The 16,854-nt window shown below is 45.9% G+C and overlaps 1 pseudogene; it reads left to right on the forward strand.

Annotated features, from left to right (window-relative positions):
* Positions 1 to 11,418: 11,418 nt before the first annotated feature.
* LOC125347595 lies at positions 11,419 to 16,619 on the forward strand (annotated as a pseudogene).
* The last annotated feature ends 235 nt before the right edge of the window (positions 16,620 to 16,854 follow it).

Below are 16,854 nucleotides of genomic sequence, written 5' to 3' on the forward strand. Positions count from 1 at the left end.
AGATTTGGCTTTCAGCCCTAAAAAGGGACTAAGCCCTCAATTGCATGGCCTTTGCACCCCAGGAAGCTGGTAGCTTCACTTGCACTAGGGATAGGCGTGCATTTGAGCAGAGCAGGATGCCGGGCAATAGCACCGCACTTAGGAGTCCTGGGGTAACAGGCCCCAAGAAGAGCAAGTCTGATTGCACGTGGGTAGATACCCTAGACCCCACCTCTGGAAAAAAGGTATCGGACGGGTCTGGCGTCCGATGAATGGATAACACTCATGGGAAAGCCAGTACAATGTTCCAAAATAGCACACAGAGATCAGACCTCTACTCTTACCTGCACAAAAACAAAAAGGGGGAACTGCGGGAAGCCGGCAACAACGCCATTACAAGATGGCGCCTACTTCCTTGCAGCCTTAGTGGTAAACAACTCCATATACGGCAAAGCCTAACGGACTTACGCGCCTAAACCCCGCGCATGCACAAGTGAGTTCTAGTCCCAGCCAATCCCGTGGCGGTTGCTAGTAGCAACCGGTCACAGACCAATCAGGGAACGACCCATGCTCACCCAACTGTATATAAGCAGGCGTTTTTGGCTTTTTGGCGCCCCTCGCTTCAGCTCTCCCTCAACCAAGCAGCTCTTCAATAAAGTGCGATTGAGAAGGATCCTCGTGTGGTGGTCGTCTTTCCTCGCTGGACGGGGTTGCCGCCCGCCGCAAGCTAGAATCTGGAACCAACCCAGATGCCCCTCAGTAGACGAATGGATCAAGAAAATGTGATACATATACACAATGGAATTTTATGCTTCTATCAGAAAGAATGACATTGCCCCATTTGTAAGGAAATGGAAGGACTTGGAAAAAGTTATACTAAGTGAAGTGAGCCAGACCCAAAGAAACATGGACTCTATGGACTCTATCTATATTGATGATATTCCTGTATTACCTTCCTTTGGTTGTACCTACACTATCTTTGTATCTTATCTGAGTATATTGGAAACCAGGTATACTGGTATTAGAACTAGAAAATTGGAAGGGAATACCAAAATCGAGAGACACAGGGTAAAAAAAGACAAACAACTACAAAAGCAATACTTACAAACTGTTTGGTGAAAATGAACTGAACAACTGAACATCTCATGGGAGGGGAAGGGAAAGGGGGAAGGGGAGAGGGTTATGAGGGAGGAGGTAAGAAACAGTACAAGAAATGTATCCAATGCCTAATGTATGAAACTGTAACCTCTCTGTAATTCAGTTTGGTAATAAAAAAATATTTTTTTTAAAAAAAAAAGAATTGCCAGTAGGCATCAGTAGAAAGAAGCCATGCAACTGGAAGAGGGAAGGGTATCAAGAAACTAGCTTCCTTATAGACATTATTCACATAGTGGTAAATAAACAAAATTAAGAGAAATCAAAACAAAGCAGGAAGAGCAATCAAACATGGTTAATTAACTTTTTGTGAAGGTGAAGCAGGCAGGGTTGAAAGGAAAAAGTTAATTGTGGGCTCTGCAACCAGGTCTTTGAGGAAATGCTAAGGGAAGTGGGGCCATTTGAACTGAGGTAAAGGGCATGGGTTGCACAGTGATGGCTCAGACCAGTCATCCTAGCTACTTGGGAGCTGAAATCTGAGGATTTGGGTTTGAAGCCTACCCCAGCAGAAAAGTCCTTGAAACTCTTATCCACAATTAACCAACAAACAGTCAGAAATGGAGGCGTAGTAGCCCAAGTTGTAGAACACCAGCTTTAAGCGAAAAAGTCAAGAGAAAATATAAGGCCTTGAGTTCAAGTCCCAGTTAAGTGAAGTAAATCAGGTCTACAGAGAGAAAGGAAGCATGTTTTCTCTGATATGGGGAAGCTAGATCTAATTTATAAATAGACAGGTATACATACATGAGGATTTATGCAAGTGCACACAAATGGACTGACCAAAGTATGGTATTTGCATGGGAAAATCCAAATGAAGTAATTCCCTTAATAAAAACCAACCTTACAGTCCAACAAAAAGAATACGAGGAAACTGGCACTTGGATAGCATGGGTTGGGGGACGTCAAGGAGAGGAGGATGGTAGATAAGTGAAGAGAAATTGGGCAAATTCAGTCATGATATTTAAGGCATAGCCTATAAAACTAGGAAAATTGAGGAGAGGGTGGGCCGGAAGGGATGGCAAAGAATGATGAATGGAGTAATATCCATGGATATCACTTACAAACTGGTTTCCTAATGGTAACCACTTTGTACAACTACTTAAAGATAATAAAAATATAATTAAAAAAGAAAGAGTGAAGCATAAGACCATTTGTCTGGAACATCTACAGATAGGAAAGTTTGAGTATGGCTTTCCTATATTTTCATTGAGAGTGACCTCAAAATTGACTTTAAAGTAGGGCAAGAGGAATTTAGACTGTTATGGAAGTGTAAAGAAAGCATCGCATTAGCAAGACGCTTGGTTGATCACCATCCCAAATTCCTTTTCTGGAAAGCTGAAGCTTTCAGAAGCTAAATATACTGCATATATTTTTTTCTCTTTCTCGCTAATCTTATAAACTCTGCTTTAGGAAACAGAAGCTGGTTCAAAGACAAAATTCATACAAGATGAAATGATTAAATATCACCACAGTGTTAATTGGCATTGCTTTTTCTTTTTAGTCTATCAAGTTAACTGGCTAGACCTCTTGCTCTGTGCTCTAACAAGTCTGTGGTTCTACTTTTATTGAGGTGTTGGTCGAGGAGATGGAACCGACCTAACAGTAGAAATACTAATGCAGCAGAAGACCATGTTTACTTGCACATCCCAAACCTTCACAGTGAGTGAAAGCATTTGAACTAATTCTGGTGTTTGCTTCAAAGCTCACAGTCAAGCAGACATGGTGCTCTTCCAAACCATCACTCACCACACGTATGCATGCTGCCCTCTGTTTCCCAGCTCAGTGCTGCTGAGCTCTGAGGCCAACCAAAGCCTTGTTCCAGACAGGCCTTGCAAGACTTTTCCCAAAATATGCTTCAGTTCACTGTTCCTTTGTCTTCACTTGCTCATAAATGTTAGGCACGTCCCCAGAAATCCCAGGTTTTAAATCCACACACAGCAGTGGGGGAAGACAGTATAGGAATGTAATGTTGTAGAAATGCTCAGGACTGTAGACCTTTTCTGGAAGACATAACCAAGTTACCTTTGTGACCCAAAAGTAAACTTTTAAAATTCCTTCTCAGGTTCTTGTTATAACAAGTTCTACACACACACACACACACACACACACACACACACACACACACACACACACACACACCAATAAGTTACTAAATCAGTGTTACTGGCCATAATTATCCAGCCACTTTGTCACATAGGACATGCCCCCAGCTATTCCTAGCAACTTGTTACTCTTGTTTTCCTGGCTCTTAAGCTCACAAGTCATAGCAGCCCTGACATAGCTGAGCTATTCCCATCAACAGCTTGACCTACAGCCTCCCATTAAAGGAGGATGGGTCACCTCTCTGGCCCTTGGAATCCCACTCTAATTTCTATTCATGTTTCTGCAGGTCTCTCTTCTCGCTACTCAGGCCTGGACTACTCCTCATTTATCCAAGTCCCTAATGACCAGCTCAACTTCTACTTCCTTGGGGATGTTTTCCTATTCAACCTCTCTGCTATAACCCTCACCTACACACACCCACACACTACATGATTGCACACTCAATCTTCTTTATACAGCTTGAAAACAATATACTATTGTACTATTGTTCTTTATGTATAAAAACTCCTGAAGGGATTGAAAAAGCATGAGGTTGTTGTTTGGAGATTTGTTTTTGGCCCCATAGGGCCTAGCATAGCCTCTCTCATTATAGAACAAAGGTGAATCAGTATCAAAGCAATACCTAGAATAATTTCAAAGTTGCTAATCTTCAAAACTTGACTTTTTTTTGGTCACTCCATTCACTGGAAGCTGGCATTGGTCTCAGATGAGATATTTTTTTTTATAAAAACGTGATTAGTTATGTATGCCTTTATTGAATATCAATGTGAGCTTTAAAATTGAGCTTCATCGTGCATTGTCTTGAAAAGAATATGAAAATCACATGATTCACACAAACCTGTAATGTTTATTAAGTTAAACTCTAGTAGAAAAATGAATCCATTGCTTCTCGAGAGTGCTCTATTATAACCCCTTATACTGGTAGAATTATTGTAAAGAAAAAAATGATTACTGTTGCTTTTTATATGCAATTACTGGGCCATATAACAGAGTATATAATGAATTTTGGATGCCTGGCTGGGTGAAAATGAATACTTACCAGTTACATTTACAGTTCCTAATTCCACGTGTTTTATTCATAGTTATTCCATGACAAAGAGACGGATAGAGTAATATTTGTTATTGCTCACTGTCCGAACTTACGTGCGGATGTATAAGTAAAGTTTTTATCACCTGTGAGTAAGGAAAAAGAAACTCTATACTGTTGCTTTTATCTGGATTTTGAATGATTTTGGTTTGGGATTTCCTTTGTTTCAGTTCCTATCAAGAGAAAACAATCCAGGTCCAGGGAAGGGGAGGAAAACAGAAATCAAAAGTATCACGATTTTTATTTTGTTTTGTTTTGTTTTTTTTTTTTTTTTGGCCAGTCGTGGGCCTTGTACTCAGGGCCTGAGCACTGTCCCTGGCTTCTTCCCGCTCAAAGCTAGCACTCTGCCACTTGAGCCACAGCGCCGCTTCTGGCCGTTTTCTGTATATGTGGTGCTGGGGAATCGAACCTAGGGCCTCGTGTATCCGAGGCAGGCACTCTTGCCACTAGGCTATATCCCCAGCCCAAAAGTATCACGATTTTTAAAGTGTGTTTTTTTTCTAAGTTTTTTTTTTTTTTTTAATCTGCCCTTGGGCTTGAACTCAGGGCCTGGGCCACTGTCCTTGAGCTTCTTTTGCTCAAGGCACTATACCACTTGAGCCACAGTATCACTTCTGGCTTTGACTGAGTGGATTACTGGAGACAAGTCTCATGTATTTTTCTGCCCGGGTTGCCTGTGAACTGCAGATTCTCAGATCTGAGTCTCCTGAGTACCTATGATTACAGGTGTAAAGCCACCAGCTACTTTTTTTCCCTAAAATCTATGCAATTTAACATCTGTTCATTTTCAAATAAGAAAAACAGGATGTTAAAAAGAAGGTATTTTTTACACTTCAGAGCACTATTGACAAGTTTTGTGCCTTTTAAACATATTGCCATCAATTCATTTACACATGATCAATAACTGGGGGAGATTTTATCTATCAACTTAAAGATCATTACTGTAACAGTCATGAGTATAATTTCTATTGACTTGTACAGTGTTATGTCTGTTTTTGTTTATAATGAATTTTAGTTGCTCAGTAGTTTTATCTTTCTGTTAAATTATCCATCACCACTACCAACAAGGAACTTACATTTCATTCTCTGCCTGCTTACTCACTCCTGAAGGAGTATCTATTAGCTACTGAGATGGTAAATGTGTAAGTATTGAAAGGTTGTCCTTGGATGAAACCACTCTGAATTCTTGCTCTACCAGTGGTCTGTAAGCAGAAACAGTGGTTTCTGGACTGGCTTGGGGGACCTTGGTAATACCTAGTTTTAATTATGATTATCAAGGGTGGAGATGTAAAGGCATGTTTTTAAAAATTTAGAAATTTCTTTGCTCACATTTTATGTGTGTATGTGTTTTTGCTGTTTGTTTTGTTTTATGCAGTAACAGGGTTTGAGCTCAGAGCCTTGTGCTTTGTTTGGTTTGCTTGCTTAGCTGGGTCTCTACCACTTGAGCCGTGCCTCCAGCCCTGATTTTTGCTGGTTATTTTGGAAATGGAATCTGACTTTTCTGCTCAAGCTGTCTTTGATCCTCCAGATCTCAGTCTCCTGAGTAGCTAGTTGTAACCAATATGGTTGGTTAATTATTAATAAACATGTGTTTGCTGGCAGAAGCCCTGAGGCTCGGGTCGACTTGTGGTTTTTAGTTTCTTCCTCCCAAAATAGATACTGCAGGAAAGCCCTGAAATCAGACACTGGCTTGTGCGTGCTGCTCAGGTAAGGCACCAAGAAGGCAGCACAAGGAAACACAGAGAATAGAAGCAGTTTATGACAGAGAGAGGGGAAGGCTAGTGGAGCCATCCAGGGGAAATGCATGCCCAACCAGTGGTGGGGAGCCATAGGCACAGGGAGACCTGAGGAGCCAGGCGCCTTTGCACAGGGCCCAGGGTGTTAGCTGAGCAGGTTTCCTGTGGGAGGTTCCATTGTGGTCCCTGGAGTCATGTGGTAATCCAGGTAGTCACAGTGACACACCTGCACAGGCCCCCTGGAGCATGGGGTGCGTGGGGCAAGGGATTATATCCACTGTCACATAGGAAGATGGGTGCATGAGACAGAGATCCAGATCTGTCCCACTGAGGAACTGGAGAGGACAGAGACTGGAAACTGTCGGGGGTGCCTGTGCTGTTGCTGGTATGCCAGTCTAATGTACATTCAAAATGGATCCAGAGGCAACAGTAGTAAGAATTCACCACAGTATGTTTGGGTGCAAATAGGAATAGGTCTTCAGCTGATTATTTAGCACTGTGCAAATAAGACCAAAAGATCAGTATTTATTTTATTTTTTTCTGAACATTGCTTCATTATTTTATTAATAAAGATTTAACTGAGGTTATTTAATGGCTATTTTATTTTAAAAATTTTTTATTGTCATACTGATGTACAGAGAGGTTACAGTTTCATATGTTAGGCATTGGATACATTTCTTGTACTGTTTTGTTACCTCCGCCCTCATTCCCCCTCCCCCTCCCCCTTTCCCTTCCCCCCATGAGTTGTTCAGTTGATTTACACCAAACAGTTTTACAATATCAATTATTTATATTCATCATGAAGAAAACATTTGTCAAGTGGGATTGGTTTCATCTGGTAATTCTGTGTTTAATTTACTGATAACCACCAAATCCTTTTCCACTGTGGGTGGCTTCACCATTTTACATTTGTGCTAGCAAGGCCTGAGGGGCTCTGGTGGTCTGTGGTTCTGCTGATTTTCCATGATGATCTAGTGGGTGTGACATTAGGACTCAGCCTTTGCCAGTGCTTGTGGGCCTTTTGGATGCATTGCCTGAAACATGAAAGGTGTGTTCAAGCCCTTGGAGTGTGTTTTAGCTGGCTTTTGAGGTAAGTACTCTTTGCCACTAGGCCATATCCCCAACCCCTGGCTTTTGTCTTTGAATTGAGACAGTTCTTCTGGATATAGCACCCTCATTAGATACATGATTTGCATATATTTCCCTCCATTCTGTGGCTTATTTTTTCCACTCTGTTCCTAATGACTTTTTAGGAAATCCAATTTAGCTTTTTTTTTTTCTATTTCACTGCACTAATTTTAGCCCTTTATATTTTAATTCAAAAATGTTGGGCTTCAACTGATGATATACATAAAGGAATAGGGGGGAAATTTTTAATCTGTTTAGAATCATTAGTTTTTTTTTGTTTTTTTATAATCATTAGTTTTTGATATCCATTTTTGTAAGCTTATAGAATGTCTGCAGCCCAGACATAAGATCTGCCCTTGGTAATGTGCCTCTGCCATTGGCTGATGATACCTAAGGGGCAGGTGGAGTGCCTACCACCTTAGTTGCATGAAGGTATAATGGCCCCCATGACAGAGTTCCAATGCCATTTTCCTTTATTCCTTTGTTGGAATTTGGCCTTGCAGGCCCTGCTGGCAATAAACTCTTTTGCTCTATGAGACTTTGTCTATGGTCTGTGGTTTTCTGGGATAATTTTCCTCTCATTGGTGCCGAACCCAGGATAGGTTTCCTTGCAGATTAGCTCCCCCATCTTTTTGGGGGGTCCAAGCTGCATCTGGGACCTAGCCTGCAGTCCTAAACCAACCCAGAAGACCGCAAAGCTGGCCTCCTTTTGACCGAACGCCTTTCTTCATTCAACAGTGGCAAATTTGCCTTCACACCCAGGGTAAGTGATCATTTAACCGGGGGCTCAGATCCGATTTTTCATAGGGTCACAGGGTCGAGACTTCAGAGCCACACTAAGAAAAAGGCTTCAGAGCCACACAAAAAGAAACAAAAAATCTTGGTTCCAAGTTCTGAGCCCCACTCCCTGGAGGCCGTAGCGTCAGAGCTAGGTCCTGGGACACAGCAATCTGGAGTGACAACTCCATTGTTGTTGTCTCTTACATTTCAGCTGACCAGAGTAATACCAAGGACACTTGGTATTTAACTCCTCAGTTCCACTAATCACTTACCATGGGAGGGGCACAATCTAACCTTCCTCAGGATTCTCCCCTGGGCTGTCTTTTAGACAACCTAAAAGTTCTAAAACTTGAGTCTGATATTGACCCTGAGGAGCTTATACAATTATGTAATGAAATCTGGCCCAAATATTCCTTGGACAATCAGTCCACGTGGCCCATTAATGGGACACTGCATCCTGGTGTTATATGGGACCTCTCCAACTTCTGCAAGCATTCGGGCAAGCTAATGGAGGTCAGCTACGTAGAGGTGTTAGGGCTGACCTGAAAACTAGAGTGACTAAACATAACTTTTAGTGTTAAAATTATGACAGCTTATAAACCCTGGTGATGACTCCATGATAGAGTAGAGGGCTGCACCCCCACCCATGAGACTAGTTTCTTGTATTTTGACATTTAAAAATATAGGGAGCACTTGTTCCCCTCTGTACCTGTGTAGCAACCAAGGTAACAGACAGTAAAAAATGATCATAGTCATAGACTATAGAAATAACCATAATAGTAGTAGAAATGCCATGGTAACTGTCAGGATGGTTTACTTATGACTGAGTACTGGACTCAAGCTTGCTTAGTGGTAATGGGAAAACATGGTCACAATTGTTAAAGTTGGTACTAGGTCAGTCTGACCACAGAATTCTGCTTCTGTAAACGGCTTGCTTAACCCACTTGTGACTTAATCTACCCCCTGCACTAACCCCCTGCATAAGTGCTATGTGACCACCTGTTGTCAATTCCTGATATGGAGGCCAGTTCCTGATATCAAAGCCAAAATAGATAACTGAAAGAGTAGATAGGTAATAGAAATAGGACAAGACTTGCTTGCTAAATGTCATTCAATCAAGTATCTGCCAAGTTGGAAATACCCTGCCACTGTTGTAATCACAACAAAAACCCTGCCTATCTGAGGGTTGGGACTCTCAATCCAGATCCACTGCGTCAGTGACAGTTTGGGAGTCCAGGCTCGAACTTGCAATAAAGGCTCTGGTGCGTTTGCATTGGTATCAGCTTCCTGGTGGTCTTTGGAGACCAGAAATCTAGACATAACAGAGGCTTTATCTTTCCTATGCTCTAAACTTGTTCCTGGGACCTCACATTCACCTACTCCAATACTTCTAGCAACGAGGTAGCTGCCACATACCCAGACTCTTTTCCAGGTCCCTAGGATGAGTTGCTGCCATTTTGGACATGTGCAGCAGCCTCTCCTCCCACTCCAGTAGGTCCTCAGCCAGAGGACGTGGAACTTCTGCCCAAGAAGGCTGGGCTTCCGATGCATGGGATGGGACTTCCGCCCCAGGACTCAGGACTTCCTATTTCATTGCCTCTGATGCCCAACTTCTCACACAGCTTTCACAAACCTGTAATATGTGCCAAAAGGTGAACCCCAACACCAGTGTGTATCCACCTCCTTTTCCAACCCATCAGGCTCGAGGTAACCACCCAGGGGTGGATTGGAAAATTGATTTTGCCCACATGCCAACAATTTGTAAGTAAAAGTATTTGCTGGTTGCTGTAGACACATTTAAGGGATGGATAGAGGCATTTCCCACCACAAACAAAAGAGCCTCCTCTGTGTCCCAGCTTCTTCTGCAGGAAATAATTCCCCACTTTGGCCTGCCAGCCTCCATCCAGATGGACGACGGTTTTCTGGGATAATTTTCCTTTCAAATTTACTATGAAAATAACCTTTACCCATGTTTTCAGTTTCTTCCTAGAGGGTATGATGAGTGTGCCTTATTCTTTGTATTCATCATTTGTAAAGAAAAATCGGTAAGAATATAATGTAATCCAATAGACACAGATTCATCTTCCATGTCTATGTATAGAGTGGCAAGTGTTTTTGCCCATTGTCCTAAGTACATTTTATACAAAAGCAAAGAACTCCTGAGCAACCATTTCAAAGCCCCTGCTGTAGGTCGGTGTGAAGTTAAAATGCAGTTGCTCAGAGCTCAGTGGTGTCCAGTTCCTCCCAGGGAAGTCTACATCTGCTCAGTTCCTGGAATACAGCAGGTTGGGTGTGGGGATGTGTGTGTGGATGTACTGGTGTTAAAGGAAGGCTTAGCTGGCTTCAAGCTGATATTGGCACATTTACATCTAGGACAGAAGTTATATGACCTGATAAGTGTCCAAAGGTCTGAAAACCATTCGTTTCTAGTTTCCCATTTGAAAAGATTTTCTAAGAACTGATTGGGAAAATGCTTCTAAAAAGTTCATTATTCCTAGGAACCTACTACTATATCTAGAAATGCATTCCTGAACCTGCAAGTTCCCCACTTTGCAGGAGTATTTTTCCTAAGGTTGTGAAAATTACTCAAGTTTAGTCCACTGGTTACCCACCCTCGCACATGCCATAACCGAAGCTCCTCTTCGTCAGCACCTCCTCTTCCCATTCAGGCCCCCGCAAAAGGAGGCACCTCCACCACGAAACAGCCACCAGGTGACACAGCGATGCCTTGGAACTCCTTACACACCTTGTGGAAACATTGGGTGCCCCACTTACCCAGGCCCAAACTCTGGAAATGGTTCAGGGTTCCACTCGCTCTGCTGCAGCCCCCCTACTCCTCTTATGTGAGGCGGCGGAGGCAGAAGGTATAGTTCGAGTGCATGTTCCTTTTTCACTAGATGACTTATCCCAGATTGAGGCCCGCTTGGGTCTTTTTCTGCCAATCCTACTAGCTACATCAAGGAGCTGTGGCATGTGCTCCAATCATAAGAGGTAACATGGCATGATGTGTATGTAATCTTGAGTGGCACGCTAATGCCAGGGGAACAGAGGGAGGTTTAGGAAAAAGCCTGCCGTTATGTGGATGAGGCCCACCAAACCACCCCAGATTACCCAGTTGGGGCTGAGGCTGTGCGGGACCAGAATCCCCACTGGGATTACAATTCCCAGGAGGATTGCCAAAGCTGAAACCGTTTTATTACTTGTGTGATTGAGGGTCTCAAACAGGCAGGCCGCAAAGCTATCAATTATGATAAAATGACTGGGGTGATACAGGATAGGCATGAGAACCCATCGGCCTTTTGGGCTAGATGATGTCACACTCTCCTTCCATATACTAACCTAGACCCTGCGTCTGTTGGACAACGCTGCTTAATGGCCCATTTCATTAACCAAGCAGGTCTATAGACATTCGAGCCAAACTAAAAGGACTAGAAAAGGGGCCTCTTAACACCCATGGGTCAGGCTATGGAGGTGGCCTTCAAGGTGTATCACGGCAGGGAGGAAAAAGCCCAGAAATTCAAGTACCAGATGCTAGCAAAAATCCACCAGTCTCAGGTCTTGCAACCAGCCCATTCCCGATTGGGTCCACCTGGGTCCTGTTATGGATGTGGAAAAAGGGAAGGGATCTGCCCCCAAAGGAAACCACACTACCGATGTGGCCAGCAAGGCCACATTTATGACCCCAGTCATAATGGCCCCTACATCAACAAGCTTTTAGAAGCCTCCTTTCTGCCCTCAGCCATTGACATAGTTCACTGCAGGGCTCACTGGCCAGATGACTCTTTTATAGCTGAAGGAAACAACTTGGCTGAGAAGACTGCTAAGCCGGCTAGTATGTCCTCAAAACAATGAGCACTAACACTACCAATATCAGAAAGCTCTACCTCTCCCTCCAGACAAGACATTCTTAAATATTTACACCATCTTTTTCATCCTCATACAGGTGCCTTAAGGGAGTTCCTTAAGCAGAGCCTCCCATTAATCCTGGTCCACATACAATTTCTCACACAGCTTTCACAAACCTGTAAGGTGTGCCAAAAGGTGAACCCCAACACCAGTGTGTATCCACCTCCTTTTCCAACCCATCAGGCTCGAGGTAACCACCCAGGGGTGGATTGGAAAATTGATTTTGCCCACATGCCAACAATTTGTAAGTAAAAGTATTTGCTGGTTGCTGTAGACACATTTAAGGGATGGATAGAGGCATTTCCCACCACAAACAAAAGAGCCTCCTCTGTGTCCCAGCTTCTTCTGCAGGAAATAATTCCCCACTTTGGCCTGCCAGCCTCCATCCAGATGGACGACGGTTTTCTGGGATAATTTTCCTTTCAAATTTACTATGAAAATAACCTTTACCCATGTTTTCAGTTTCTTCCTAGAGGGTATGATGAGTGTGCCTTATTCTTTGTATTCATCATTTGTAAAGAAAAATCGGTAAGAATATAATGTAATCCAATAGACACAGATTCATCTTCCATGTCTATGTATAAAGTAGAGTGGCAAGTGTTTTTGCCCATTGTCCTAAGTACATTTTATACAAAAGCAAAGAACTCCTGAGCAACCATTTCAAAGCCCCTGCTATAGGTTGGTGTGAAGTTAAAATGCAGTTGCTCTGAGCTCGGTGGTGTCCAGTTCCTCCCAGGGAAGTCTACATCTGCTCAGTTCCTGGAACACAGCAGGTTGGGTGTGGGGATGTATGTGTGGATGTACTGGTTTTAGTTAAAGGAAGGCTTTAGCTGGCTTCAAGCTGATATTGGCACATTTACATCTAGGACAGAAGTTATATGACCTGATAAGTGTCCAAAGGTCTAAAAACCATTCGTTTCTAGTTTCCCATTTGAAAAGATTTTCTAAGAACTGATTGGGAAAATGCTTCTAAAAATTTAGTTCATTGTTCCTAAGAACCTACTACTATATCTAGAAATGCATTCCTGAACCTGCAAGTTCCCCACTTTTGCAGGAGTATTTTTCTCAAGGTTGTGAAAACTACTCAAGATGTTCAGATCAGAGTCATCATAGGTGCCTGCATTGATGGTATTTGTTAGATTCCCAGGCCAGTCTTCGCTTCAAATTTGAGCTGGTCCTAATAATACTTCAAGTCTAGTAAGTCTGCACCAAGAAAACACTAGTCCTACAGACTGTGGTTCACACACAATTTGACTTTGGAAAGAGTAAACTGCCATTAATGGAGCCATCTGGGACTTCCTTGTGAGAAGTCAGTTGGGGCTTTCTTGTGAAGCCATCTGATCTGGGCAGGTCTGCATCTGGGGGATTCAGTGGAACGCTGGACATAGCACTGCTTCCCGAGCCTGAGGCCAGGATGAGATTTCCATGCCCATGCCTCCTGTGGCTTCCTTGAGAAGCCCCTTGAAAAGCCTTCTGTTTCCTAACTTGTTCCCCATGGTTCCCTGGGGCTTGGGAAACATCACATTGCCTGCATGCTTGGCTGGCTGGACCAATATTTGTAGCCCAAGGGTCTGGGGTAAAAATAAAAATGGATCCTCAGTAAATTTCAAGGAGTGAAAAACCGATTGCAGGTAAGGTTAATCTTTTGAAAGGGAGTGTTTTGTTTTGTTTTTGTGGGGAGTGGTTAGTGACACCTTCAATTTGGTCACATTTGAAACCTTTCTCTCATGATCAGTTAGGGGGCAACACTTGTGCCTCCGGACAGTTCCCTGACCCCTCCCCCAAGTCCCCAAGCCACAGCCCCCTGGGCTGCCTAGGCTGGCTTCTCCCTAGAGCATCCTACTTCCCATTGTGCATCTCCCCACCCCAGCAGGCAGGTCCCATGCCAGGGATTTTCCTGGCTCTTGAAAATTCTCTCACATCTACTGGCTTTTGATTTCCCTGCAAAGAGGGATTGATATTTCACAAACCCTGCATAGACAATGCACAATTCAGCCTCTGTAGAACATCACAAGGATTGCTCCCTGCTGATCCCACTTGTGTGGGAGAGAGGAAGACAGAGGGGGGAAGAATGAGAGGCAGAGAACAAGAAATAAAGGCAGAAGGGGAGGCGGGGGCTGGAGGCGGGGTAGGGAGGTTGTTGAGTTTAGAGCTCAGCAGAGACCGCTGAGACTCATTCCTCAGGAACACGGGTCGGCTGTCAGGGAGACCTTTCCACACCAGCTCCCATCCTTCGCGAATGGTCGGTGGGAACTTGCGGCCAAGACAGAGGATATCAGTAGGACTGGACCTAGCTGCAACGGGAAATCGTGTCCGTTTGGGATGGTGGGCTTCTTGGCGGGTAGGGCTATATTTAACCTCCCGGAGCCGTTAAATTGGTTCGTATTCCGACGCGCGCGCAGCCAGGGTGGCGGCAGAGTACGCATGCGTGGCTGCGAGCTTAGTGGCAAGCGCACTGGCCACTTTCACTCGCGAGGGAGAGGTAGTGGTGGCGGAGAAAGGGGCTGGCGCACGCGCGGTTGAGTCCTCGGCTTGCCCGGGTCTCGCGGGCGAGTGGGACGCGCTTCTCGGGAGGAGGGGGCGGGAGGCCCTTGGGCTCTTGGCTAGCAGAGCTGCGCGCGCGCTCGGGGAGGGGCTGGGAGGGAACAGGGTTTAGGAAGGAAGTGGGAGCCAAACACTCTGATCCCCCGTCGGTACCCTGGATTGGGACGCAGTAAGGGGAGGAAATAATCGGGTCGGCGGTGAGAAGGAGCCGTTTCTGGTGCCGGACAAACCGCCTCCGCTCAAAGATGAGGGTGGCAGACGGGGCGCCCCGCGGTGCAGCTGCACCTGGAGAAGGGGTCCCGGGAGCTCCGCGGCGGGGAATGCGGGCCGGGGTCTGGGGCGCTCGCAGCGACGGTCCCGGGTGGCGGGGACCATGGCCGGCCTTCGAGGGAGCGGCCCGGCCCCGGCGTCGTCGCCTGGAGAGGCCCTCTTGCCCGAGCCCCCAGGGCGAGCCACTCCTCAGGACGTGGGGGAGGAGCGCCAGGCAGGGAGCAGGAAGGAGCTGGGTGCCCAGGCCTCCTTGCCCTCGCAATGGCTACCAGCCCCACCGGTCCCCAGGGATAGGCAGGGGGAAGAGGAGAAACAGCTGTAACCTGGGGGGCTGCCATGGGGGAGAGGTAGGGAGGGGGGATTCAATAACCCAGCCTTCCACAGGCACTGGCTCGTGAACTCGGAATGTGATTCCTTGCTACCCTCCAATTTTCTTCTGGGGGGCAATATCTTTGATCCACTGAACCTGAATAGCCTCCTGGATGAGGAAGTGAGTCCTGCACTCATTGGCGAGACCCCCAAGTCGTCTCCACTTCTCGCCAAGGGGCAAGATCCCCTGGAGATCCTCATCCCCAAAGATATCACTGAGGCTCACAGTCTCAATACTTGCACTGATGAGGCCCAAGCAGTTCTTGCTTTGCCACTCAAGACTGTTCCCAAGCGGCATAGACACCTGGGACAGAAGCAGCAGCAGCAGCCACAGGAAACATCCAGAGGGACTATAGTCACACCCCACTGCCCACAGTCCCCCTCACCCCCTCATTCCACGGGGAGGGCGCCACACAGCAGCAGCAGCAGAAGGGCTAGAACCGCAGTGCCCCCCAACCCTATGAACTCAACACAGCCATCAACTGCAGGGATGAGGTCTGGTCTCCCCTTCCATCTGCCCTGCAGGATTCCTCAGGCTCCCTTTCAGCCCCTTCAGCTGCCTCAGTAACCTCTGCACCCTAATCTTCCTCCTTCCTACATCACAAATGTCACAGGACCTCCAGCAATGGGAGGCAGAGGCTAGGGATGGACGGCAGGCTTCCAAGGAAAGGGGCCAAGGGAGTGGGGGAGGCCACCACCATCACCTGCTACCTGCAGCAGGCTTCAAAAAGCAACAACGCAAGTTACAGTATGGGAATTACTGCAAGCACTATGGGTACCTGCAATCCTTCCTGTGAGGATGGGCACCTGAGGGTGCTGAAGCCTCAATGGTTTAAGGGCCAGGACATCCTAGATCTGGGCTGCAGTGTGGGCCATCTGACCCTAAGTATTGCCTGCAAGTGGGGCCCATCGCACATGGTGGGACTGAATATTGATGCCCGGTTGAAACATGCAGCCTGTCAAAATAGCTGTTCGAGGAGCTGTGTCTCCCACCCCAGACCTCTGTGGGGAATGCAGGGGCATAGAGTGAGGAAGGGACTGCCACCATCTGAAAGAGAAGCTGCTTCCCAGCCTCGCTACCAGCCAGCCGGGGTCCTATTGCTGCACCCCAAATGCCCTGAATGGAGTGGACACCTCTGTCTTCCCCGACAATGTTGTCTTCCTCATGGTAACTAGGTGCTGAATAGAGATGAGCTAGTGGAGGCCCAAACACCAGAGTATGATGTGGTGCTCTGCCTCAGCCTCACCAAGAGGGTGCATCTGAACTGGGGAGATGAGGGCCTGAAGCACCTGTTCTGCTGGATCCACAGGCACCTATGCCCTGGGGGCATCTTGGTCTTGGGGCCCCAACCAGGGTCCTCCTGGGCTAGAGAAACACCCTCAAGGAAACAATCTTCAAGAATTACTATCGAATACAGCTGAAGCCAGAACAGTTCAGTTCTTACCTGACATCCCCAGAGGTGGGCTTTTCTAACTATGAGCTTGTGGCCACACCCCACAATACCTCCAAAGGCTTCCAGCGTCCTGTATACCTGTTCCACAATGCCTGTTTCCCCAGCCACTAAGTGGCTCCCTAAACAGAGAACACAAAGAGACTGCTCTTGCTGCTCCTGAAGACCTGGGTGATAAGGTTTTTTTCCTTCCTAACTCCAAAGTTTCCTTTCCTTGGGTCTGCAAAGAAGGCTTAAGTTGCTGCCCCAGCCTGGTCCCTATGCCCTGCACCTGAGCAGCAAGGCCACCTGTGCTGGAGTAACTGTCATCTTTCTCTCCCCCAGACTGCTAGGCTGGAGAGCATGGACT

Source organism: Perognathus longimembris, chromosome 3, assembly GCF_023159225.1.
Source record: "Perognathus longimembris pacificus isolate PPM17 chromosome 3, ASM2315922v1, whole genome shotgun sequence".
NCBI classification, from domain to species: Eukaryota; Metazoa; Chordata; class Mammalia; order Rodentia; family Heteromyidae; genus Perognathus; species Perognathus longimembris.